The following is a 27252-nucleotide window of genomic DNA, read 5'->3' as shown; positions in this document are numbered from 1 at the left end:
ACAGAATGAAAGGCCAATAATTTAGTCCGCCCTAGCTGTCATGAACCCCGACGAATCCATGGAGATGTTAGGATCTTTCATTAGGGAGTTACGGGAGGAGTTGAAAATTTCTCGGGAAGAAAATGCCTTACTTAGTCAAAAGGTAGATGACTTAAGTGTTAAAGTTACACAAATTCAACAGAGGGGAGAAATGAGAGAGGATGAGGTTTCAGGGGGCGCAGGTTCTCCACCTGAGTTAGAAAGAGAAGATCAGTTACCACACATACAACGGGCGCCTTCAGTGGCAGAAGGGGTAAGGAGTATAATTATGCCAGTTCCTTTGGCGCCCCCAGAACGTTATCATGGGGATTCCAAGAGATTTAGGGTGTTCTTAACACAATGTGAATTACATTTTATGAGTAGACCAGAATTATTTCCATCGGATGCTTCTAAGATAACATTTATGTTGTCATATCTTTCTGGGGAGGCATCTGCTTGGGCTGGGTTGTTGGTGAGTCAAAAGAGTGCGGTTTTAGAAAATTATACCAGTTTTTTAGAGATATTCCGAAAAATGTTTGATAGAAGACAGTTATCTCTGGAAGTAGATGGTGAACTTTTAGAATTAAAACAAGGTAATAGAGACTTGATTGCTTATATAACACAATTTAAGTCCCTTGTGTTAGAAAGCAAGTGGCCCGAGGTTAAACAGGCCTCGTTGTTTTATCGGGGCCTTAGAGATGAGTTAAAGGATGCTTTGTCTGGAGTAGTTGAACGCCCTCCTACTTGTGAAGGTCTGATTGATTTGGTTATTCAATTGGACTTCCGTTTGAGTGAAAGGAAGGCAGAGAGACGTCATGGTCAGAGTGATGTAAAGTCTATACTTAGAGTAGATAGACCTAAAATAGAGAGTAAACCCAAAGGGAATAATTCATCTCCAAGAATCAGAGGCCCGTTAACAGTGGAGGTAAAGACTAGGAGGAGAGATACTAATCTGTGTTTATACTGTGGAAGAGGTGGGCACTTTTTAGGAAACTGTCCTTACACTCCCAAGAAGACTTCTTCCTCAGCAGTCAAGGTACAACAGATCGCTAATACGGTGCAGACAGCGGTTCCTCATATAACCATAAATGTATCCTTATTTTTTGATTTGGAGTGTAAGGGAAATGGTCCTGTAATGATTGACTCGGGTGCGACTGGGAATTTCATGGATTGGGGTCTGGCCAAATCGTTGGGAATTCCAATTATTCTGAAGGAGGTTGTAGAGCAGGCTAGGGCTGTTGATGGTACATGTTTATCTTCTGGTCCTATTACTCATAGAACTGGTTCTTTAACTTTGGAGTTATCAGGAGGTCACAAAGAGATAATTTCGTTTGAGTTAATTGATGCCCCTTTGTTGAAGATTATCTTGGGCATGCCTTGGCTTACTCTCCATAATCCCCTAATTGATTGGAGTGCTAGGACAATTGACATGCAATCCGATTTTTGTAAAGAGAATTGCTTTTCAGGAAGTCTCTTAGAGGAAGAGGTAAAACAAAGTAATTCCGTGTCTAGTTTTCTGGCTGAGACTGGAATTGGAGGTCATGATGTGGGAGCTGTAGTGGGTCAACTTCCCCAGTGTTACAAAGATTTCCGGGACGTATTTGATGAGAAAGTGGCAGGAGAATTACCACCCCATAGATCCTTTGATTGTAAAATTGAACTGGAGCCAGGAACAATTTTGCCTAGTAGTAGGGTATATGCTCTTACTGAGAAAGAGAATGATTATTTAAAAGAATATTTGGCAGAAAATTTGGCCAAAGGATTTATTCGTCGTTCTAAGTCACCTGCGGCCTCTCCTTTATTTTTTGTACCAAAACCGGATGGCTCGCTTAGAACTTGCATAGATTATCGAGCAGTTAACAAAGTCACTATTAAGAACCGGTATCCTCTTCCTCTCATCTCAGAAATGCTTAATCAAATACAAGGAGCAAATATTTTCTCAAAATTAGATCTGAGAGGAGCTTACCATCTTGTACGTGTGCAGGAAGGGGGCGAATTGAAGACAGCGTTTAAGACCAGATTTGGGCTGTTTGAATATCAAGTTATGCCATTCGGTCTATGTAATGCTCCAGCGGCTTTCCAATTTTTCATTGATGAGGTTTTTAGAGAATACTTGGATATTTTTGTTGTCGTTTATATCGATGATATTTTGATTTTCTCTTCTGACCTAGATCAAGATCAGAAACATGTGCTCTTGGTGTTACAAAAGTTGCGAGAAAATCATTTGTTTGCCAAATTGGAAAAAAGTCAATTCCATACCGATTCTGTGGAGTTTTTAGGTTTTATAATTTCACCTAAGGGTTTAGAAATGAATCCTAAAAAAGTGCAAGCCGTTCTTGAATGGCCCCCTCCTACTAAGGTTAAGGAAATACAAAGTTTCTTAGGATTTGCCAATTTTTATAGGAGATTTATAGAAGGTTTTTCTCGGCTGGTTGCTCCTATAACGAGGCTTTTGAAAAAAGGAGTGAAATTTGACTGGGACCTTGAAGCAGAAAAGGCTTTTCAAGAGTTAAAACAAAGATTTACTTCTAGTCCAATTCTAATTCATCCAGATCTTTCTAAACCTTTTTTTGTGGAGGCGGACGCTTCAAATTTAGCGTTGGGGGCGGTGCTTTCTCAAAGGAATGAAACTACTGGTCAAATACATCCAGTTGCATTCTTTTCTAGAAAGTTTTCTGCTGCTGAAGTGAACTACACAATTGCTGATCGGGAACTGTTAGCAATAAAGTCCGCTTTTGAAGAATGGAGACATTTTCTTAAAGGAGCAAGACATACAGTAACGGTCCTTACTGATCATCGAAATTTATTGTTTTTAAAATCTGCAAGAACTTTGTCTCCACGACAACTTCGTTGGTCTTTGTTCTTTGCAGATTATGATTTCATTGTGACTTTTAAACCCGGAAGTCAAAACAAAAAAGCTGATGCGTTATCTCGCCAATTTCCTGGAAGTGAAGACAAAGAGATTATAGAACCAGAACCTATAATTGCTCCAGAACGTTTTTTGTTAGCTGGAGCCATTAAAGAAATTCATTTTTTGAATGAAGTTCGTCAAAATATGTCCTTGCAGAAGATGGAGGAGTGGGTGAGACTGGATCCAGCTAGAAAGTTGAAAGACAATCTTCCTTTTTTTGATAACAAGCTTTATGTACCTACTGATGAGTTGAGAGAAAAGGTTTTGAGAAATTGTCATGAATCCATTTTAGCAGGACATCCTGGGTTCAGAAAAACTCTGGAACTGGTTCGAAGGAATTTTTGGTGGGAAAAAATTCGCCAAGACACATTGAATTTTGTTAAAACTTGTGTAGTCTGTGCACAAGCGAAAAGTCAAGTTGGGAAGCCGCATGGTTTATTGGAGCCGTTACCTGTTCCTCCTCGTCCTTGGCACACAATTTCTATGGATTTCATAGTTGATCTCCCTCAAGATAAGGGTTGTACTACCATTCTTGTTGTGGTCGATCTTCTTACTAAAGAAGCACATTTTTTACCAATAGAGGGAGAGGTTACCGCGGAAAAACTGGCTCATAGTTTTTTGCAAGGTGTAGTTAGACTACATGGACTCCCAAGTCAAGTTATCTCTGACAGGGGATCTCAATTTATTTCAAAATTCTGGAGGGCCTTCTGTAAGAAACTTGGAGTGGAAGTTAGTTTGACTTCTGGGCATCATCCGGAAAGTAATGGACAAGTGGAGAGAGTAAATCAAGAATTGGAGAAGTTTTTAAGGTGTTATTTACAAGCTAGAGAGGAATGGGTGGATTTGGTGTGGTTGGCAGAATTCTCTTACAACAATTGTGGAAAAGATGCTACTTCTATGTCCCCTTTCTTGTTGGGTCGTGGGTTTCATCCTCTTTTTCTGAGTTTTGAGGTGTTGGAGGAAGATTCAGGGAATCCTAGAGTGGAAGATCGTTTGTTGATAATGAAAAATAACTTGGATAGAGCAAAAAAGGTTCTGGGAGAAAATAAGTTGAAATATAAGAGATATGCCGATTTGAGAAGAAAAACTGGACCTGAATATAAGGTGGGAGACTTAGTTTGGCTTTCTACCCGATACCTGAAAATTAAGGGGAAGAATAAGTTCAGTCCAAGATTTGTGGGCCCTTTTGAGGTAGAGAAAATCATCAACCCTGTGGCAGTACGATTGAAATTATCCAAGCAGTTGAAGGTACATCCTACTTTTCATGTTAGTCTTTTAAAACCAGTTTGTTCAGGAACTAGATTCAGAACACCACCTTCCCCTGTGATTTTGGAGGATTCATCTGAGGAATTTGTGGTTAAAAAAATTTTGGATTCTAGGAAAGTGAGGGGAAGGTTGCAGTATTTGATTGATTGGGAGGGATATGGACCGGAGGAACGATCTTGGGAAGATTCAGTTGATGTACATGCCCCCCGTTTAGTGGCTAAGTTTCATGCTAAAAACCCACACAAGATAGGCCCAGAGACTGGGCATTAGGAGGGGGGTACTGTCAGGTTTCCTTCTCTTATTCAAGTTTCCTTTTTAGTATTTATCCTTTTCAGATTAGCTTTGTGTGGGTGGGAAGTTTTCCATTATAGTTGGTTAGGCCTTAACTTGTTGATTCAGAATCCTGGTTCTGACCCAAGGCAAGATGGAGCCTCACAGTGACAGCTCTGATTGGCTAGAAGACAATGCTGAACAACAATGAACATTCTAAACTGTCACTCTGTGCCTTTCACCATCAAAACCCCATCTGAGAGGACGTGTTCAAAGGCTGCTCCTGCTTTAGTATTAGGCCTGGTGGATTTTATCCTTCAGATCTCCGCAGTTGAGCGGCTACTTTCTTGGGGGTTTCAGGAGAAGTCTTCAGCTGGCAGGAATTCGTTTTTGAAGATAGGAAAAGCAGGAAATCTTTGTGAATTCGCTCAGGAGATAAGTGACTTTATTTTTACTGTAAATCTGTTCATCTTAATAACATTCTCCTTAAAAATTCGTTAAAAGTAGTGTTTCTACTAAAACTATTGAACTCCCGGAGTGCGCTTGTGTTTCCAGTGCGGTGTTCCTTAGCGCGAGATTTTGACTGTCGCGTGCGAATTCAAGTGAGCGCGTGCTTTCTAGCGTGTGTATTCCGAGCGCGAGTAGATGTTGGTCTCGTGCAATTTTAAACGCGCGTGTGTTTTATAGCGCGGGTGATCCTTTGCGCGAAAAGCTATACGCTGCGTGTGAACTAAAGAGCGCGTGCGATTTCATAGCGCGGGTGATCCTTAGCGCGAGAAACTATACGCTGCATGAGAACTACAAAGCGCGTGTGAAATACAAAGCACGTGTGATTTTTAGCGCGGGTGTTCAAAGCGCGAGAATCTGTTTGTCGCGTGCCATGTGAGTGCGCGTGTATTTCCTAGCGCGAGTGTTTCTTCGTGTGAGTATCAATTCGTCACGTATGGAACAAGGATCGCGTGTGTTTTTTCCATCGCGAGTGATTTTGCGTGTGAGAATCACTTCGTCGCGTTTGAACTCAATAGCGCGGGTGTTTTTATTTCGCGTGTCTCGCAGGAGAACATTATTGCGCGTGTGGACTATTGCGCGTGTGGATTATTGCGCGTGTGGATTTTTTGCGCGTGTGGATTATTTTGATCGCGCGTCTTCATCCGTTTGCGCGTGTTCTTCAACCAGGACGATTTCTATGTGAAGTTCATCGATAATTTAAATGGAAATAACCTGCGTGTGCATTTAGCACGTGTTTCCTCTTTCTTCAAGGATTCAAAGACTCAAGATAATTATAAATAGTTTGAAAAGTTTTGAAATGACAAGAAAGAACATTTTAAAGACAATCTAATTGAACTACCAGTGCATGTTGGAAAAAAGACAAACAAAGAACTAAGACTTCCAGTTTTGCCTAATGTAAGAAGTTGCTGTGAATTTCAAGTATCGCAAGTAAGAGAGATTTTCAGCTTCTTATCCGCTTCTCTAAGAAATTTCAAGAGAAGAACCAGTAGGATTCTTAATTATTAGTTAAGGATTAATGTCTTCCCATTCATAAGGTTAAGAAAGTGAATTAAGGAAGTGTATATGTTATTCTTTATCCTCTGCAGGTTCAGCACTGATTAGCCTTGACGCAGTCTGCCTGGTGTTGTTTTGTTGTCCCATTCCCCCTTCCCCTTTGGGGTGTAGTTTACAGAGCTGTATTGAAAACTAGTTCTGGGAAATACATCTCAGGGGGATTGTCGGGGGTTCAGCAGCTTCCGCGGATACAGGACCTCTCAGCCTGACAGAATGAAAGGCCAATAATTTAGTCCGCCCTAGCTGTCATGAACCCCGACGAATCCATGGAGATGTTAGGATCTTTCATTAGGGAGTTACGGGAGGAGTTGAAAATTTCTCGGGAAGAAAATGCCTTACTTAGTCAAAAGGTAGATGACTTAAGTGTTAAAGTTACACAAATTCAACAGAGGGGAGAAATGAGAGAGGATGAGGTTTCAGGGGGCGCAGGTTCTCCACCTGAGTTAGAAAGAGAAGATCAGTTACCACACATACAACGGGCGCCTTCAGTGGCAGAAGGGGTAAGGAGTATAATTATGCCAGTTCCTTTGGCGCCCCCAGAACGTTATCATGGGGATTCCAAGAGATTTAGGGTGTTCTTAACACAATGTGAATTACATTTTATGAGTAGACCAGAATTATTTCCATCGGATGCTTCTAAGATAACATTTATGTTGTCATATCTTTCTGGGGAGGCATCTGCTTGGGCTGGGTTGTTGGTGAGTCAAAAGAGTGCGGTTTTAGAAAATTATACCAGTTTTTTAGAGATATTCCGAAAAATGTTTGATAGAAGACAGTTATCTCTGGAAGTAGATGGTGAACTTTTAGAATTAAAACAAGGTAATAGAGACTTGATTGCTTATATAACACAATTTAAGTCCCTTGTGTTAGAAAGCAAGTGGCCCGAGGTTAAACAGGCCTCGTTGTTTTATCGGGGCCTTAGAGATGAGTTAAAGGATGCTTTGTCTGGAGTAGTTGAACGCCCTCCTACTTGTGAAGGTCTGATTGATTTGGTTATTCAATTGGACTTCCGTTTGAGTGAAAGGAAGGCAGAGAGACGTCATGGTCAGAGTGATGTAAAGTCTATACTTAGAGTAGATAGACCTAAAATAGAGAGTAAACCCAAAGGGAATAATTCATCTCCAAGAATCAGAGGCCCGTTAACAGTGGAGGTAAAGACTAGGAGGAGAGATACTAATCTGTGTTTATACTGTGGAAGAGGTGGGCACTTTTTAGGAAACTGTCCTTACACTCCCAAGAAGACTTCTTCCTCAGCAGTCAAGGTACAACAGATCGCTAATACGGTGCAGACAGCGGTTCCTCATATAACCATAAATGTATCCTTATTTTTTGATTTGGAGTGTAAGGGAAATGGTCCTGTAATGATTGACTCGGGTGCGACTGGGAATTTCATGGATTGGGGTCTGGCCAAATCGTTGGGAATTCCAATTATTCTGAAGGAGGTTGTAGAGCAGGCTAGGGCTGTTGATGGTACATGTTTATCTTCTGGTCCTATTACTCATAGAACTGGTTCTTTAACTTTGGAGTTATCAGGAGGTCACAAAGAGATAATTTCGTTTGAGTTAATTGATGCCCCTTTGTTGAAGATTATCTTGGGCATGCCTTGGCTTACTCTCCATAATCCCCTAATTGATTGGAGTGCTAGGACAATTGACATGCAATCCGATTTTTGTAAAGAGAATTGCTTTTCAGGAAGTCTCTTAGAGGAAGAGGTAAAACAAAGTAATTCCGTGTCTAGTTTTCTGGCTGAGACTGGAATTGGAGGTCATGATGTGGGAGCTGTAGTGGGTCAACTTCCCCAGTGTTACAAAGATTTCCGGGACGTATTTGATGAGAAAGTGGCAGGAGAATTACCACCCCATAGATCCTTTGATTGTAAAATTGAACTGGAGCCAGGAACAATTTTGCCTAGTAGTAGGGTATATGCTCTTACTGAGAAAGAGAATGATTATTTAAAAGAATATTTGGCAGAAAATTTGGCCAAAGGATTTATTCGTCGTTCTAAGTCACCTGCGGCCTCTCCTTTATTTTTTGTACCAAAACCGGATGGCTCGCTTAGAACTTGCATAGATTATCGAGCAGTTAACAAAGTCACTATTAAGAACCGGTATCCTCTTCCTCTCATCTCAGAAATGCTTAATCAAATACAAGGAGCAAATATTTTCTCAAAATTAGATCTGAGAGGAGCTTACCATCTTGTACGTGTGCAGGAAGGGGGCGAATTGAAGACAGCGTTTAAGACCAGATTTGGGCTGTTTGAATATCAAGTTATGCCATTCGGTCTATGTAATGCTCCAGCGGCTTTCCAATTTTTCATTGATGAGGTTTTTAGAGAATACTTGGATATTTTTGTTGTCGTTTATATCGATGATATTTTGATTTTCTCTTCTGACCTAGATCAAGATCAGAAACATGTGCGCTTGGTGTTACAAAAGTTGCGAGAAAATCATTTGTTTGCCAAATTGGAAAAAAGTCAATTCCATACCGATTCTGTGGAGTTTTTAGGTTTTATAATTTCACCTAAGGGTTTAGAAATGAATCCTAAAAAAGTGCAAGCCGTTCTTGAATGGCCCCCTCCTACTAAGGTTAAGGAAATACAAAGTTTCTTAGGATTTGCCAATTTTTATAGGAGATTTATAGAAGGTTTTTCTCGGCTGGTTGCTCCTATAACGAGGCTTTTGAAAAAAGGAGTGAAATTTGACTGGGACCTTGAAGCAGAAAAGGCTTTTCAAGAGTTAAAACAAAGATTTACTTCTAGTCCAATTCTAATTCATCCAGATCTTTCTAAACCTTTTTTTGTGGAGGCGGACGCTTCAAATTTAGCGTTGGGGGCGGTGCTTTCTCAAAGGAATGAAACTACTGGTCAAATACATCCAGTTGCATTCTTTTCTAGAAAGTTTTCTGCTGCTGAAGTGAACTACACAATTGCTGATCGGGAACTGTTAGCAATAAAGTCCGCTTTTGAAGAATGGAGACATTTTCTTAAAGGAGCAAGACATACAGTAACGGTCCTTACTGATCATCGAAATTTATTGTTTTTAAAATCTGCAAGAACTTTGTCTCCACGACAACTTCGTTGGTCTTTGTTCTTTGCAGATTATGATTTCATTGTGACTTTTAAACCCGGAAGTCAAAACAAAAAAGCTGATGCGTTATCTCGCCAATTTCCTGGAAGTGAAGACAAAGAGATTATAGAACCAGAACCTATAATTGCTCCAGAACGTTTTTTGTTAGCTGGAGCCATTAAAGAAATTCATTTTTTGAATGAAGTTCGTCAAAATATGTCCTTGCAGAAGATGGAGGAGTGGGTGAGACTGGATCCAGCTAGAAAGTTGAAAGACAATCTTCCTTTTTTTGATAACAAGCTTTATGTACCTACTGATGAGTTGAGAGAAAAGGTTTTGAGAAATTGTCATGAATCCATTTTAGCAGGACATCCTGGGTTCAGAAAAACTCTGGAACTGGTTCGAAGGAATTTTTGGTGGGAAAAAATTCGCCAAGACACATTGAATTTTGTTAAAACTTGTGTAGTCTGTGCACAAGCGAAAAGTCAAGTTGGGAAGCCGCATGGTTTATTGGAGCCGTTACCTGTTCCTCCTCGTCCTTGGCACACAATTTCTATGGATTTCATAGTTGATCTCCCTCAAGATAAGGGTTGTACTACCATTCTTGTTGTGGTCGATCTTCTTACTAAAGAAGCACATTTTTTACCAATAGAGGGAGAGGTTACCGCGGAAAAACTGGCTCATAGTTTTTTGCAAGGTGTAGTTAGACTACATGGACTCCCAAGTCAAGTTATCTCTGACAGGGGATCTCAATTTATTTCAAAATTCTGGAGGGCCTTCTGTAAGAAACTTGGAGTGGAAGTTAGTTTGACTTCTGGGCATCATCCGGAAAGTAATGGACAAGTGGAGAGAGTAAATCAAGAATTGGAGAAGTTTTTAAGGTGTTATTTACAAGCTAGAGAGGAATGGGTGGATTTGGTGTGGTTGGCAGAATTCTCTTACAACAATTGTGGAAAAGATGCTACTTCTATGTCCCCTTTCTTGTTGGGTCGTGGGTTTCATCCTCTTTTTCTGAGTTTTGAGGTGTTGGAGGAAGATTCAGGGAATCCTAGAGTGGAAGATCGTTTGTTGATAATGAAAAATAACTTGGATAGAGCAAAAAAGGTTCTGGGAGAAAATAAGTTGAAATATAAGAGATATGCCGATTTGAGAAGAAAAACTGGACCTGAATATAAGGTGGGAGACTTAGTTTGGCTTTCTACCCGATACCTGAAAATTAAGGGGAAGAATAAGTTCAGTCCAAGATTTGTGGGCCCTTTTGAGGTAGAGAAAATCATCAACCCTGTGGCAGTACGATTGAAATTATCCAAGCAGTTGAAGGTACATCCTACTTTTCATGTTAGTCTTTTAAAACCAGTTTGTTCAGGAACTAGATTCAGAACACCACCTTCCCCTGTGATTTTGGAGGATTCATCTGAGGAATTTGTGGTTAAAAAAATTTTGGATTCTAGGAAAGTGAGGGGAAGGTTGCAGTATTTGATTGATTGGGAGGGATATGGACCGGAGGAACGATCTTGGGAAGATTCAGTTGATGTACATGCCCCCCGTTTAGTGGCTAAGTTTCATGCTAAAAACCCACACAAGATAGGCCCAGAGACTGGGCATTAGGAGGGGGGTACTGTCAGGTTTCCTTCTCTTATTCAAGTTTCCTTTTTAGTATTTATCCTTTTCAGATTAGCTTTGTGTGGGTGGGAAGTTTTCCATTATAGTTGGTTAGGCCTTAACTTGTTGATTCAGAATCCTGGTTCTGACCCAAGGCAAGATGGAGCCTCACAGTGACAGCTCTGATTGGCTAGAAGACAATGCTGAACAACAATGAACATTCTAAACTGTCACTCTGTGCCTTTCACCATCAAAACCCCATCTGAGAGGACGTGTTCAAAGGCTGCTCCTGCTTTAGTATTAGGCCTGGTGGATTTTATCCTTCAGATCTCCGCAGTTGAGCGGCTACTTTCTTGGGGGTTTCAGGAGAAGTCTTCAGCTGGCAGGAATTCGTTTTTGAAGATAGGAAAAGCAGGAAATCTTTGTGAATTCGCTCAGGAGATAAGTGACTTTATTTTTACTGTAAATCTGTTCATCTTAATAACATTCTCCTTAAAAATTCGTTAAAAGTAGTGTTTCTACTAAAACTATTGAACTCCCGGAGTGCGCTTGTGTTTCCAGTGCGGTGTTCCTTAGCGCGAGATTTTGACTGTCGCGTGCGAATTCAAGTGAGCGCGTGCTTTCTAGCGTGTGTATTCCGAGCGCGAGTAGATGTTGGTCTCGTGCAATTTTAAACGCGCGTGTGTTTTATAGCGCGGGTGATCCTTTGCGCGAAAAGCTATACGCTGCGTGTGAACTAAAGAGCGCGTGCGATTTCATAGCGCGGGTGATCCTTAGCGCGAGAAACTATACGCTGCATGAGAACTACAAAGCGCGTGTGAAATACAAAGCACGTGTGATTTTTAGCGCGGGTGTTCAAAGCGCGAGAATCTGTTCGTCGCGTGCCATGTGAGTGCGCGTGTATTTCCTAGCGCGAGTGTTTCTTCGTGTGAGTATCAATTCGTCACGTATGGAACAAGGATCGCGTGTGTTTTTTCCATCGCGAGTGATTTTGCGTGTGAGAATCACTTCGTCGCGTTTGAACTCAATAGCGCGGGTGTTTTTATTTCGCGTGTCTCGCAGGAGAACATTATTGCGCGTGTGGACTATTGCGCGTGTGGATTATTGCGCGTGTGGATTTTTTGCGCGTGTGGATTATTTTGATCGCGCGTCTTCATCCGTTTGCGCGTGTTCTTCAACCAGGACGATTTCTATGTGAAGTTCATCGATAATTTAAATGGAAATAACCTGCGTGTGCATTTAGCACGTGTTTCCTCTTTCTTCAAGGATTCAAAGACTCAAGATAATTATAAATAGTTTGAAAAGTTTTGAAATGACAAGAAAGAACATTTTAAAGACAATCTAATTGAACTACCAGTGCATGTTGGAAAAAAGACAAACAAAGAACTAAGACTTCCAGTTTTGCCTAATGTAAGAAGTTGCTGTGAATTTCAAGTATCGCAAGTAAGAGAGATTTTCAGCTTCTTATCCGCTTCTCTAAGAAATTTCAAGAGAAGAACCAGTAGGATTCTTAATTATTAGTTAAGGATTAATGTCTTCCCATTCATAAGGTTAAGAAAGTGAATTAAGGAAGTGTATATGTTATTCTTTATCCTCTGCAGGTTCAGCACTGATTAGCCTTGACGCAGTCTGCCTGGTGTTGTTTTGTTGTCCCATTCCCCCTTCCCCTTTGGGGTGTAGTTTACAGAGCTGTATTGAAAACTAGTTCTGGGAAATACATCTCAGGGGGATTGTCGGGGGTTCAGCAGCTTCCGCGGATACAGGACCTCTCAGCCTGACAGAATGAAAGGCCAATAATTTAGTCCGCCCTAGCTGTCATGAACCCCGACGAATCCATGGAGATGTTAGGATCTTTCATTAGGGAGTTACGGGAGGAGTTGAAAATTTCTCGGGAAGAAAATGCCTTACTTAGTCAAAAGGTAGATGACTTAAGTGTTAAAGTTACACAAATTCAACAGAGGGGAGAAATGAGAGAGGATGAGGTTTCAGGGGGCGCAGGTTCTCCACCTGAGTTAGAAAGAGAAGATCAGTTACCACACATACAACGGGCGCCTTCAGTGGCAGAAGGGGTAAGGAGTATAATTATGCCAGTTCCTTTGGCGCCCCCAGAACGTTATCATGGGGATTCCAAGAGATTTAGGGTGTTCTTAACACAATGTGAATTACATTTTATGAGTAGACCAGAATTATTTCCATCGGATGCTTCTAAGATAACATTTATGTTGTCATATCTTTCTGGGGAGGCATCTGCTTGGGCTGGGTTGTTGGTGAGTCAAAAGAGTGCGGTTTTAGAAAATTATACCAGTTTTTTAGAGATATTCCGAAAAATGTTTGATAGAAGACAGTTATCTCTGGAAGTAGATGGTGAACTTTTAGAATTAAAACAAGGTAATAGAGACTTGATTGCTTATATAACACAATTTAAGTCCCTTGTGTTAGAAAGCAAGTGGCCCGAGGTTAAACAGGCCTCGTTGTTTTATCGGGGCCTTAGAGATGAGTTAAAGGATGCTTTGTCTGGAGTAGTTGAACGCCCTCCTACTTGTGAAGGTCTGATTGATTTGGTTATTCAATTGGACTTCCGTTTGAGTGAAAGGAAGGCAGAGAGACGTCATGGTCAGAGTGATGTAAAGTCTATACTTAGAGTAGATAGACCTAAAATAGAGAGTAAACCCAAAGGGAATAATTCATCTCCAAGAATCAGAGGCCCGTTAACAGTGGAGGTAAAGACTAGGAGGAGAGATACTAATCTGTGTTTATACTGTGGAAGAGGTGGGCACTTTTTAGGAAACTGTCCTTACACTCCCAAGAAGACTTCTTCCTCAGCAGTCAAGGTACAACAGATCGCTAATACGGTGCAGACAGCGGTTCCTCATATAACCATAAATGTATCCTTATTTTTTGATTTGGAGTGTAAGGGAAATGGTCCTGTAATGATTGACTCGGGTGCGACTGGGAATTTCATGGATTGGGGTCTGGCCAAATCGTTGGGAATTCCAATTATTCTGAAGGAGGTTGTAGAGCAGGCTAGGGCTGTTGATGGTACATGTTTATCTTCTGGTCCTATTACTCATAGAACTGGTTCTTTAACTTTGGAGTTATCAGGAGGTCACAAAGAGATAATTTCGTTTGAGTTAATTGATGCCCCTTTGTTGAAGATTATCTTGGGCATGCCTTGGCTTACTCTCCATAATCCCCTAATTGATTGGAGTGCTAGGACAATTGACATGCAATCCGATTTTTGTAAAGAGAATTGCTTTTCAGGAAGTCTCTTAGAGGAAGAGGTAAAACAAAGTAATTCCGTGTCTAGTTTTCTGGCTGAGACTGGAATTGGAGGTCATGATGTGGGAGCTGTAGTGGGTCAACTTCCCCAGTGTTACAAAGATTTCCGGGACGTATTTGATGAGAAAGTGGCAGGAGAATTACCACCCCATAGATCCTTTGATTGTAAAATTGAACTGGAGCCAGGAACAATTTTGCCTAGTAGTAGGGTATATGCTCTTACTGAGAAAGAGAATGATTATTTAAAAGAATATTTGGCAGAAAATTTGGCCAAAGGATTTATTCGTCGTTCTAAGTCACCTGCGGCCTCTCCTTTATTTTTTGTACCAAAACCGGATGGCTCGCTTAGAACTTGCATAGATTATCGAGCAGTTAACAAAGTCACTATTAAGAACCGGTATCCTCTTCCTCTCATCTCAGAAATGCTTAATCAAATACAAGGAGCAAATATTTTCTCAAAATTAGATCTGAGAGGAGCTTACCATCTTGTACGTGTGCAGGAAGGGGGCGAATTGAAGACAGCGTTTAAGACCAGATTTGGGCTGTTTGAATATCAAGTTATGCCATTCGGTCTATGTAATGCTCCAGCGGCTTTCCAATTTTTCATTGATGAGGTTTTTAGAGAATACTTGGATATTTTTGTTGTCGTTTATATCGATGATATTTTGATTTTCTCTTCTGACCTAGATCAAGATCAGAAACATGTGCTCTTGGTGTTACAAAAGTTGCGAGAAAATCATTTGTTTGCCAAATTGGAAAAAAGTCAATTCCATACCGATTCTGTGGAGTTTTTAGGTTTTATAATTTCACCTAAGGGTTTAGAAATGAATCCTAAAAAAGTGCAAGCCGTTCTTGAATGGCCCCCTCCTACTAAGGTTAAGGAAATACAAAGTTTCTTAGGATTTGCCAATTTTTATAGGAGATTTATAGAAGGTTTTTCTCGGCTGGTTGCTCCTATAACGAGGCTTTTGAAAAAAGGAGTGAAATTTGACTGGGACCTTGAAGCAGAAAAGGCTTTTCAAGAGTTAAAACAAAGATTTACTTCTAGTCCAATTCTAATTCATCCAGATCTTTCTAAACCTTTTTTTGTGGAGGCGGACGCTTCAAATTTAGCGTTGGGGGCGGTGCTTTCTCAAAGGAATGAAACTACTGGTCAAATACATCCAGTTGCATTCTTTTCTAGAAAGTTTTCTGCTGCTGAAGTGAACTACACAATTGCTGATCGGGAACTGTTAGCAATAAAGTCCGCTTTTGAAGAATGGAGACATTTTCTTAAAGGAGCAAGACATACAGTAACGGTCCTTACTGATCATCGAAATTTATTGTTTTTAAAATCTGCAAGAACTTTGTCTCCACGACAACTTCGTTGGTCTTTGTTCTTTGCAGATTATGATTTCATTGTGACTTTTAAACCCGGAAGTCAAAACAAAAAAGCTGATGCGTTATCTCGCCAATTTCCTGGAAGTGAAGACAAAGAGATTATAGAACCAGAACCTATAATTGCTCCAGAACGTTTTTTGTTAGCTGGAGCCATTAAAGAAATTCATTTTTTGAATGAAGTTCGTCAAAATATGTCCTTGCAGAAGATGGAGGAGTGGGTGAGACTGGATCCAGCTAGAAAGTTGAAAGACAATCTTCCTTTTTTTGATAACAAGCTTTATGTACCTACTGATGAGTTGAGAGAAAAGGTTTTGAGAAATTGTCATGAATCCATTTTAGCAGGACATCCTGGGTTCAGAAAAACTCTGGAACTGGTTCGAAGGAATTTTTGGTGGGAAAAAATTCGCCAAGACACATTGAATTTTGTTAAAACTTGTGTAGTCTGTGCACAAGCGAAAAGTCAAGTTGGGAAGCCGCATGGTTTATTGGAGCCGTTACCTGTTCCTCCTCGTCCTTGGCACACAATTTCTATGGATTTCATAGTTGATCTCCCTCAAGATAAGGGTTGTACTACCATTCTTGTTGTGGTCGATCTTCTTACTAAAGAAGCACATTTTTTACCAATAGAGGGAGAGGTTACCGCGGAAAAACTGGCTCATAGTTTTTTGCAAGGTGTAGTTAGACTACATGGACTCCCAAGTCAAGTTATCTCTGACAGGGGATCTCAATTTATTTCAAAATTCTGGAGGGCCTTCTGTAAGAAACTTGGAGTGGAAGTTAGTTTGACTTCTGGGCATCATCCGGAAAGTAATGGACAAGTGGAGAGAGTAAATCAAGAATTGGAGAAGTTTTTAAGGTGTTATTTACAAGCTAGAGAGGAATGGGTGGATTTGGTGTGGTTGGCAGAATTCTCTTACAACAATTGTGGAAAAGATGCTACTTCTATGTCCCCTTTCTTGTTGGGTCGTGGGTTTCATCCTCGTTTTCTGAGTTTTGAGGTGTTGGAGGAAGATTCAGGGAATCCTAGAGTGGAAGATTGTTTGTTGATAATGAAAAATAACTTGGATAGAGCAAAAAAGGTTCTGGGAGAAAATAAGTTGAAATATAAGAGATATGCCGATTTGAGAAGAAAAACTGGACCTGAATATAAGGTGGGAGACTTAGTTTGGCTTTCTACCCGATACCTGAAAATTAAGGGGAAGAATAAGTTCAGTCCAAGATTTGTGGGCCCTTTTGAGGTAGAGAAAATCATCAACCCTGTGGCAGTACGATTGAAATTATCCAAGCAGTTGAAGGTACATCCTACTTTTCATGTTAGTCTTTTAAAAACAGTTTGTTCAGGAACTAGATTCAGAACACCACCTTCCCCTGTGATTTTGGAGGATTCATCTGAGGAATTTGTGGTTAAAAAAATTTTGGATTCTAGGAAAGTGAGGGGAAGGTTGCAGTATTTGATTGATTGGGAGGGATATGGACCGGAGGAACGATCTTGGGAAGATTCAGTTGATGTACATGCCCCCCGTTTAGTGGCTAAGTTTCATGCTAAAAACCCACACAAGATAGGCCCAGAGACTGGGCATTAGGAGGGGGGTACTGTCAGGTTTCCTTCTCTTATTCAAGTTTCCTTTTTATTATTTATCCTTTTCAGATTAGCTTTGTGTGGGTGGGAAGTTTTCCATTATAGTTGGTTAGGCCTTAACTTGTTGATTCAGAATCCTGGTTCTGACCCAAGGCAAGATGGAGCCTCACAGTGACAGCTCTGATTGGCTAGAAGACAATGCTGAACAACAATGAACATTCTAAACTGTCACTCTGTGCCTTTCACCATCAAAACCCCATCTGAGAGGACGTGTTCAAAGGCTGCTCCTGCTTTAGTATTAGGCCTGGTGGATTTTATCCTTCAGATCTCAGCAGTTGAGCGGCTACTTTCTTGGGGGTTTCAGGAGAAGTCTTCAGCTGGCAGGAATTCGTTTTTGAAGATAGGAAAAGCAGGAAATCTTTGTGAATTCGCTCAGGAGATAAGTGACTTTATTTTTACTGTAAATCTGTTCATCTTAATAACATTCTCCTTAAAAATTTGTTAAAAGTAGTGTTTCTACTAAAACTATTGAACTCCCGGAGTGCGCTTGTGTTTCCAGTGCGGTGTTCCTTAGCGCGAGATTTTGACTGTCGCGTGCGAATTCAAGTGAGCGCGTGCTTTCTAGCGTGTGTATTCCGAGCGCGAGTAGATGTTGGTCTCGTGCAATTTTAAACGCGCGTGTGTTTTATAGCGCGGGTGATCCTTTGCGCGAAAAGCTATACGCTGCGTGTGAACTAAAGAGCGCGTGCGATTTCATAGCGCGGGTGATCCTTAGCGCGAGAAACTATACGCTGCATGAGAACTACAAAGCGCGTGTGAAATACAAAGCACGTGTGATTTTTAGCGCGGGTGTTCAAAGCGCGAGAATCTGTTCGTCGCGTGCCATGTGAGTGCGCGTGTATTTCCTAGCGCGAGTGTTTCTTCGTGTGAGTATCACTTCGTCACGTATGGAGCAAGGATCGCGTGTGTTTTTTCACATCACGAGTGATTTTGCGTGTGAGAATCACTTCGTCGCGTTTGAACTCAATAGCGCGGGTGTTTTTATTTCGCGTGTCTCGCAGGAGAACATTATTGCGCGTGTGGACTATTGCGCGTGTGGATTATTGCGCGTGTGGATTTTTTGCGCGTGTGGATTATTTTGATCGCGCGTCTTCATCCGTTTGCGCGTGTTCTTCAACCAGGACGATTTCTATGTGAAGTTCATCGATAATTTAAATGGAAATAACCTGCGTGTGCATTTAGCACGTGTTTCCTCTTTCTTCAAGGATTCAAAGACTCAAGATAATTATAAATAGTTTGAAAAGTTTTGAAATGACAAGAAAGAACATTTTAAAGACAATCTAATTGAACTACCAGTGCATGTTGGAAAAAAGACAAACAAAGAACTAAGACTTCCAGTTTTGCCTAATGTAAGAAGTTGCTGTGAATTTCAAGTATCGCAAGTAAGAGAGATTTTCAGCTTCTTATCCGCTTCTCTAAGAAATTTCAAGAGAAGAACCAGTAGGATTCTTAATTATTAGTTAAGGATTAATGTCTTCCCATTCATAAGGTTAAGAAAGTGAATTAAGGAAGTGTATATGTTATTCTTTATCCTCTGCAGGTTCAGCACTGATTAGCCTTGACGCAGTCTGCCTGGTGTTGTTTTGTTGTCCCATTCCCCCTTTCCCTTTGGGGTGTAGTTTACAGAGCTGTATTGAAAACTAGTTCTGGGAAATACATCTCAGGGGGATTGTCGGGGGTTCAGCAGCTTCTGCGGATACAGGACCTCTCAGCCTGACAGAATGAAAGGCCAATAATTTAGTCCGCCCTAGCTGACATGAACCCCGACGAATCCATGGAGATGTTAGGATCTTTCATTAGGGAGTTACGGGAGGAGTTGAAAATTTCTCGGGAAGAAAATGCCTTACTTAGTCAAAAGGTAGATGACTTAAGTGTTAAAGTTACACAAATTCAACAGAGGGGAGAAATGAGAGAGGATGAGGTTTCAGGGGGCGCAGGTTCTCCACCTGAGTTAGAAAGAGAAGATCAGTTACCACACATACAACGGGCGCCTTCAGTGGCAGAAGGGGTAAGGAGTATAATTATGCCAGTTCCTTTGGCGCCCCCAGAACGTTATCATGGGGATTCCAAGAGATTTAGGGTGTTCTTAACACAATGTGAATTACATTTTATGAGTAGACCAGAATTATTTCCATCGGATGCTTCTAAGATAACATTTATGTTGTCATATCTTTCTGGGGAGGCATCTGCTTGGGCTGGGTTGTTGGTGAGTCAAAAGAGTGCGGTTTTAGAAAATTATACCAGTTTTTTAGAGATATTCCGAAAAATGTTTGATAGAAGACAGTTATCTCTGGAAGTAGATGGTGAACTTTTAGAATTAAAACAAGGTAATAGAGACTTGATTGCTTATATAACACAATTTAAGTCCCTTGTGTTAGAAAGCAAGTGGCCCGAGGTTAAACAGGCCTCGTTGTTTTATCGGGGCCTTAGAGATGAGTTAAAGGATGCTTTGTCTGGAGTAGTTGAACGCCCTCCTACTTGTGAAGGTCTGATTGATTTGGTTATTCAATTGGACTTCCGTTTGAGTGAAAGGAAGGCAGAGAGACGTCATGGTCAGAGTGATGTAAAGTCTATACTTAGAGTAGATAGACCTAAAATAGAGAGTAAACCCAAAGGGAATAATTCATCTCCAAGAATCAGAGGCCCGTTAACAGTGGAGGTAAAGACTAGGAGGAGAGATACTAATCTGTGTTTATACTGTGGAAGAGGTGGGCACTTTTTAGGAAACTGTCCTTACACTCCCAAGAAGACTTCTTCCTCAGCAGTCAAGGTACAACAGATCGCTAATACGGTGCAGACAGCGGTTCCTCATATAACCATAAATGTATCCTTATTTTTTGATTTGGAGTGTAAGGGAAATGGTCCTGTAATGATTGACTCGGGTGCGACTGGGAATTTCATGGATTGGGGTCTGGCCAAATCGTTGGGAATTCCAATTATTCTGAAGGAGGTTGTAGAGCAGGCTAGGGCTGTTGATGGTACATGTTTATCTTCTGGTCCTATTACTCATAGAACTGGTTCTTTAACTTTGGAGTTATCAGGAGGTCACAAAGAGATAATTTCGTTTGAGTTAATTGATGCCCCTTTGTTGAAGATTATCTTGGGCATGCCTTGGCTTACTCTCCATAATCCCCTAATTGATTGGAGTGCTAGGACAATTGACATGCAATCCGATTTTTGTAAAGAGAATTGCTTTTCAGGAAGTCTCTTAGAGGAAGAGGTAAAACAAAGTAATTCCGTGTCTAGTTTTCTGGCTGAGACTGGAATTGGAGGTCATGATGTGGGAGCTGTAGTGGGTCAACTTCCCCAGTGTTACAAAGATTTCCGGGACGTATTTGATGAGAAAGTGGCAGGAGAATTACCACCCCATAGATCCTTTGATTGTAAAATTGAACTGGAGCCAGGAACAATTTTGCCTAGTAGTAGGGTATATGCTCTTACTGAGAAAGAGAATGATTATTTAAAAGAATATTTGGCAGAAAATTTGGCCAAAGGATTTATTCGTCGTTCTAAGTCACCTGCGGCCTCTCCTTTATTTTTTGTACCAAAACCGGATGGCTCGCTTAGAACTTGCATAGATTATCGAGCAGTTAACAAAGTCACTATTAAGAACCGGTATCCTCTTCCTCTCATCTCAGAAATGCTTAATCAAATACAAGGAGCAAATATTTTCTCAAAATTAGATCTGAGAGGAGCTTACCATCTTGTACGTGTGCAGGAAGGGGGCGAATTGAAGACAGCGTTTAAGACCAGATTTGGGCTGTTTGAATATCAAGTTATGCCATTCGGTCTATGTAATGCTCCAGCGGCTTTCCAATTTTTCATTGATGAGGTTTTTAGAGAATACTTGGATATTTTTGTTGTCGTTTATATCGATGATATTTTGATTTTCTCTTCTGACCTAGATCAACATCAGAAACATGTGCTCTTGGTGTTACAAAAGTTGCGAGAAAATCATTTGTTTGCCAAATTGGAAAAAAGTCAATTCCATACCGATTCTGTGGAGTTTTTAGGTTTTATAATTTCACCTAAGGGTTTAGAAATGAATCCTAAAAAAGTGCAAGCCGTTCTTGAATGGCCCCCTCCTACTAAGGTTAAGGAAATACAAAGTTTCTTAGGATTTGCCAATTTTTATAGGAGATTTATAGAAGGTTTTTCTCGGCTGGTTGCTCCTATAACGAGGCTTTTGAAAAAAGGAGTGAAATTTGACTGGGACCTTGAAGCAGAAAAGGCTTTTCAAGAGTTAAAACAAAGATTTACTTCTAGTCCAATTCTAATTCATCCAGATCTTTCTAAACCTTTTTTTGTGGAGGCGGACGCTTCAAATTTAGCGTTGGGGGCGGTGCTTTCTCAAAGGAATGAAACTACTGGTCAAATACATCCAGTTGCATTCTTTTCTAGAAAGTTTTCTGCTGCTGAAGTGAACTACACAATTGCTGATCGGGAACTGTTAGCAATAAAGTCCGCTTTTGAAGAATGGAGACATTTTCTTAAAGGAGCAAGACATACAGTAACGGTCCTTACTGATCATCGAAATTTATTGTTTTTAAAATCTGCAAGAACTTTGTCTCCACGACAACTTCGTTGGTCTTTGTTCTTTGCAGATTATGATTTCATTGTGACTTTTAAACCCGGAAGTCAAAACAAAAAAGCTGATGCGTTATCTCGCCAATTTCCTGGAAGTGAAGACAAAGAGATTATAGAACCAGAACCTATAATTGCTCCAGAACGTTTTTTGTTAGCTGGAGCCATTAAAGAAATTCATTTTTTGAATGAAGTTCGTCAAAATATGTCCTTGCAGAAGATGGAGGAGTGGGTGAGACTGGATCCAGCTAGAAAGTTGAAAGACAATCTTCCTTTTTTTGATAACAAGCTTTATGTACCTACTGATGAGTTGAGAGAAAAGGTTTTGAGAAATTGTCATGAATCCATTTTAGCAGGACATCCTGGGTTCAGAAAAACTCTGGAACTGGTTCGAAGGAATTTTTGGTGGGAAAAAATTCGCCAAGACACATTGAATTTTGTTAAAACTTGTGTAGTCTGTGCACAAGCGAAAAGTCAAGTTGGGAAGCCGCATGGTTTATTGGAGCCGTTACCTGTTCCTCCTCGTCCTTGGCACACAATTTCTATGGATTTCATAGTTGATCTCCCTCAAGATAAGGGTTGTACTACCATTCTTGTTGTGGTCGATCTTCTTACTAAAGAAGCACATTTTTTACCAATAGAGGGAGAGGTTACCGCGGAAAAACTGGCTCATAGTTTTTTGCAAGGTGTAGTTAGACTACATGGACTCCCAAGTCAAGTTATCTCTGACAGGGGATCTCAATTTATTTCAAAATTCTGGAGGGCCTTCTGTAAGAAACTTGGAGTGGAAGTTAGTTTGACTTCTGGGCATCATCCGGAAAGTAATGGACAAGTGGAGAGAGTAAATCAAGAATTGGAGAAGTTTTTAAGGTGTTATTTACAAGCTAGAGAGGAATGGGTGGATTTGGTGTGGTTGGCAGAATTCTCTTACAACAATTGTGGAAAAGATGCTACTTCTATGTCCCCTTTCTTGTTGGGTCGTGGGTTTCATCCTCGTTTTCTGAGTTTTGAGGTGTTGGAGGAAGATTCAGGGAATCCTAGAGTGGAAGATTGTTTGTTGATAATGAAAAATAACTTGGATAGAGCAAAAAAGGTTCTGGGAGAAAATAAGTTGAAATATAAGAGATATGCCGATTTGAGAAGAAAAACTGGACCTGAATATAAGGTGGGAGACTTAGTTTGGCTTTCTACCCGATACCTGAAAATTAAGGGGAAGAATAAGTTCAGTCCAAGATTTGTGGGCCCTTTTGAGGTAGAGAAAATCATCAACCCTGTGGCAGTACGATTGAAATTATCCAAGCAGTTGAAGGTACATCCTACTTTTCATGTTAGTCTTTTAAAACCAGTTTGTTCAGGAACTAGATTCAGAACACCACCTTCCCCTGTGATTTTGGAGGATTCATCTGAGGAATTTGTGGTTAAAAAAATTTTGGATTCTAGGAAAGTGAGGGGAAGGTTGCAGTATTTGATTGATTGGGAGGGATATGGACCGGAGGAACGATCTTGGGAAGATTCAGTTGATGTACATGCCCCCCGTTTAGTGGCTAAGTTTCATGCTAAAAACCCACACAAGATAGGCCCAGAGACTGGGCATTAGGAGGGGGGTACTGTCAGGTTTCCTTCTCTTATTCAAGTTTCCTTTTTATTATTTATCCTTTTCAGATTAGCTTTGTGTGGGTGGGAAGTTTTCCATTATAGTTGGTTAGGCCTTAACTTGTTGATTCAGAATCCTGGTTCTGACCCAAGGCAAGATGGAGCCTCACAGTGACAGCTCTGATTGGCTAGAAGACAATGCTGAACAACAATGAACATTCTAAACTGTCACTCTGTGCCTTTCACCATCAAAACCCCATCTGAGAGGACGTGTTCAAAGGCTGCTCCTGCTTTAGTATTAGGCCTGGTGGATTTTATCCTTCAGATCTCAGCAGTTGAGCGGCTACTTTCTTGGGGGTTTCAGGAGAAGTCTTCAGCTGGCAGGAATTCGTTTTTGAAGATAGGAAAAGCAGGAAATCTTTGTGAATTCGCTCAGGAGATAAGTGACTTTATTTTTACTGTAAATCTGTTCATCTTAATAACATTCTCCTTAAAAATTCGTTAAAAGTAGTGTTTCTACTAAAACTATTGAACTCCCGGAGTGCGCTTGTGTTTCCAGTGCGGTGTTCCTTAGCGCGAGATTTTGACTGTCGCGTGCGAATTCAAGTGAGCGCGTGCTTTCTAGCGTGTGTATTCCGAGCGCGAGTAGATGTTGGTCTCGTGCAATTTTAAACGCGCGTGTGTTTTATAGCGCGGGTGATCCTTTGCGCGAAAAGCTATACGCTGCGTGTGAACTAAAGAGCGCGTGTGATTTCATAGCGCGGGTGATCCTTAGCGCGAGAAACTATACGCTGCATGAGAACTACAAAGCGCGTGTGAAATACAAAGCACGTGTGATTTTTAGCGCGGGTGTTCAAAGCGCGAGAATCTGTTCGTCGCATGCCATGTGAGTGCGCGTGTATTTCCTAGCGCGAGTGTTTCTTCGTGTGAGTATCAATTCGTCACGTATGGAACAAGGATCGCGTGTGTTTTTTCCATCGCGAGTGATTTTGCGTGTGAGAATCACTTCGTCGCGTTTGAACTCAATAGCGCGGGTGTTTTTATTTCGCGTGTCTCGCAGGAGAACATTATTGCGCGTGTGGACTATTGCGCGTGTGGATTATTGCGCGTGTGGATTTTTTGCGCGTGTGGATTATTTTGATCGCGCGTCTTCATCCGTTTGCGCGTGTTCTTCAACCAGGACGATTTCTATGTGAAGTTCATCGATAATTTAAATGGAAATAACCTGCGTGTGCATTTAGCACGTGTTTCCTCTTTCTTCAAGGATTCAAAGACTCAAGATAATTATAAATAGTTTGAAAAGTTTTGAAATGACAAGAAAGAACATTTTAAAGACAATCTAATTGAACTACCAGTGCATGTTGGAAAAAAGACAAACAAAGAACTAAGACTTCCAGTTTTGCCTAATGTAAGAAGTTGCTGTGAATTTCAAGTATCGCAAGTAAGAGAGATTTTCAGCTTCTTATCCGCTTCTCTAAGAAATTTCAAGAGAAGAACCAGGTAGGATTCTTAATTATTAGTTAAGGATTAATGTCTTCCCATTCATAAGGTTAAGTAAGTGAATTAAGGAAGTGTATATGTTATTCTTTATCCTCTGCAGGTTCAGCACTGATTAGCCTTGACGCAGTCTGCCTGGTGTTGTTTTGTTGTCCCATTCCCCCTTTCCCTTTGGGGTGTAGTTTACAGAGCTGTATTGAAAACTAGTTCTGGGAAATACATCTCAGGGGGATTGTCGGGGGTTCAGCAGCTTCCGCGGATACAGGACCTCTCAGCCTGACAATCTGCAGCAGAATGCTCACCGTGTCGGTTCCAGTCTTCATTCTTCCGATCCTGAACCTGTGAGAACAAAAGCTTACCTTTCTTGTATCCAGCCTTCAGAAGCACCTGCAAAGACAAAGAAACAACAGGTTAGCACAGCAACCTTCACTCGCAGTGCTTTCCTCACCTGATCCATCGGCAGTTAACAACTCTTCGCGCTGCTCCTTCGCCATTATAAAAGCCTGTGAAGACAAAATCATAATTATTCCTGTGGGGAATTTACTTACCGGCACCCCTCGAATTCCGGTTTTCTTCAACGCTGCATTCCTGCACCTGAAAGAGAAAAGGAGAGACATTAGGCAGGCTATTTACTCACGCGCCATCGCGCCCTCCACAATTAGGCGCCTGCAAATACCCCGGCGTTTTCCAGAGTCTCTTCAGCATCCCTGCAAAAGAAAAGAGACAGTTGGAGTGCATTTCGAAAGCAGGCAACAGGCACTTACTTACGCACGCCCAAGCGCTTCATTCCTATGCGCTGGCTCGAACTCCGGCTCTCTTCAAACCACCATCTTCCGCCTCAAGAGCCCTGCAAGACAAAAGGCACCATTTGAAAAGAACATTATACAGAGCCCTATTCCATACTAACGTGCCCACGCACCTAAAGACTGTAAGGACATTCAAGGTGCCCGGAAACTCACCGTTCGTGCAGTTAACGACGGTTAGCAATCCTCTGAAGTCAAGAGGCCTACGTTTCAACCCAGTGAAGGAACTGGTAACGGCACCGTGCACCAGACGCAGATGGAGAGTCCAGCATTCACCTATCTAAGGTGAGCACGTTGACCTTGGGGCTCCACGGAAAAGTGAGAGGGGGAGAGAGAGAGACACCCGACAATCCCAGGTCATTAACCCCATATTCTTTCACCTGCAGACATCTTACTCTTTGAGTTAGACACACAGTGCGAAGAGGCCCAGCCCCGGAAGCCAATCGAGTCCTGCACTTCACTTTTCAAGATACAGTTACCACCCTGCCAAGACCAGCGCCTCCGTGGGAATCAGGTGAGCGTTACAGAATGCGAAGCCTACCGCAAAACTCCTACCCAGGCGCAATGGAAACCTCAGATACCGATCAATTGGCCCAGTTACTTGGGGAACTAAAAGCGGAAGTACATGCAGCTCGTCAGGAAACAAACGCTCTAAGAAGAGAGCTGATTATATCCAAGGAGCGAACAGATGACCTCGCTAGGCAATTGCTACAAATGCAGGCAGGACAAACACCTCTGCCCGCTTCAGGCGGAAACTATCCTTCAGCATCCTCCACAAACCCAGTGCAAATCAATCTACCCGGTAATGTGCCCTTGGCTCTGCCCGAACGCTTTTCTGGAGACCCAAAGAGATTTGCAGTGTTCATTAACCAGTGCCGCTTACACTTCTTATGTAGGCCAGCAACCTTCCCAACAGATCAGGCCAAGGTGGCCTTCGTGCTTTCTTATCTCAGTGGCAGTGCCGCAGATTGGTCGATCCCTTTAGTCACTCAGGATGATCCGGTTCTTCATAATTTCCAGGCTTTCCAGTCCAGCATGGAGAAACTGTTCGCAAGACATTCACAAGGGCAGGCCTTGGACAATGAACTCCTTTCGTTACGACAGGGTAATCAAGACCTTTTGACTTACATCGCATCATTCAACAGACTTATAGTGGAAACTCAATGGCCTGAGGAAAAGAGAATTACGCTTTTCTACAGAGGCCTGCGTGGAGAGCTCAAGGATGTGTTAGCTCAAGTTGTGAATCCTCCACAAGACTGCTCAGACTATATTGACCTAGTTGTTCAATTGGACCACAGACTACAGAACAGGAAGGCTGATCGTTCCAAATTTGATACCCGAGTGTTTTCCAAACCGCAGACCTTAGCTAGGGGAGTTGACACCGTGGAACCCATGCAAATAGGGGGCATGAAAGGACCATTAACCCAAAAAGAGCGAGAAAGGAGAAGACAGCTGCAATTATGCCTCTATTGCGGAAACTCGGGGCACTTTCTTCGAGACTGTCCAGTGAAACCAGCTAAGAAGGCTGTAGGAGCTGCAGTTACCTGTACCACAAATTCTGAGCAGGGAAACGACCTAGCCCGACAAGTGTAGAGGTCCTCTTGCCGAGCGTTAAAATCTGTTCCGTGACCTCGCATTTCATGGTGCCTATGGTCCTCATTAGCCCTGAACGTCCGGATCGTTTGCATGCAATTGAAGCTTACATCGACAGCGGAGCAATCCGCAATTATGTGGACCGTGAAATGGTATCAAGGATGAATCTACCTCTTTGTCCTAAGGCAG

The sequence above is a fragment of the Ambystoma mexicanum genome, chromosome 3q (assembly GCF_040938575.1).
Source record: "Ambystoma mexicanum isolate Mex_15411 chromosome 3q, UKY_AmexF1_1, whole genome shotgun sequence".
NCBI lineage: Eukaryota > Metazoa > Chordata > Amphibia > Caudata > Ambystomatidae > Ambystoma > Ambystoma mexicanum.
Note: the sequence above shows the minus strand (reverse complement) of the source record.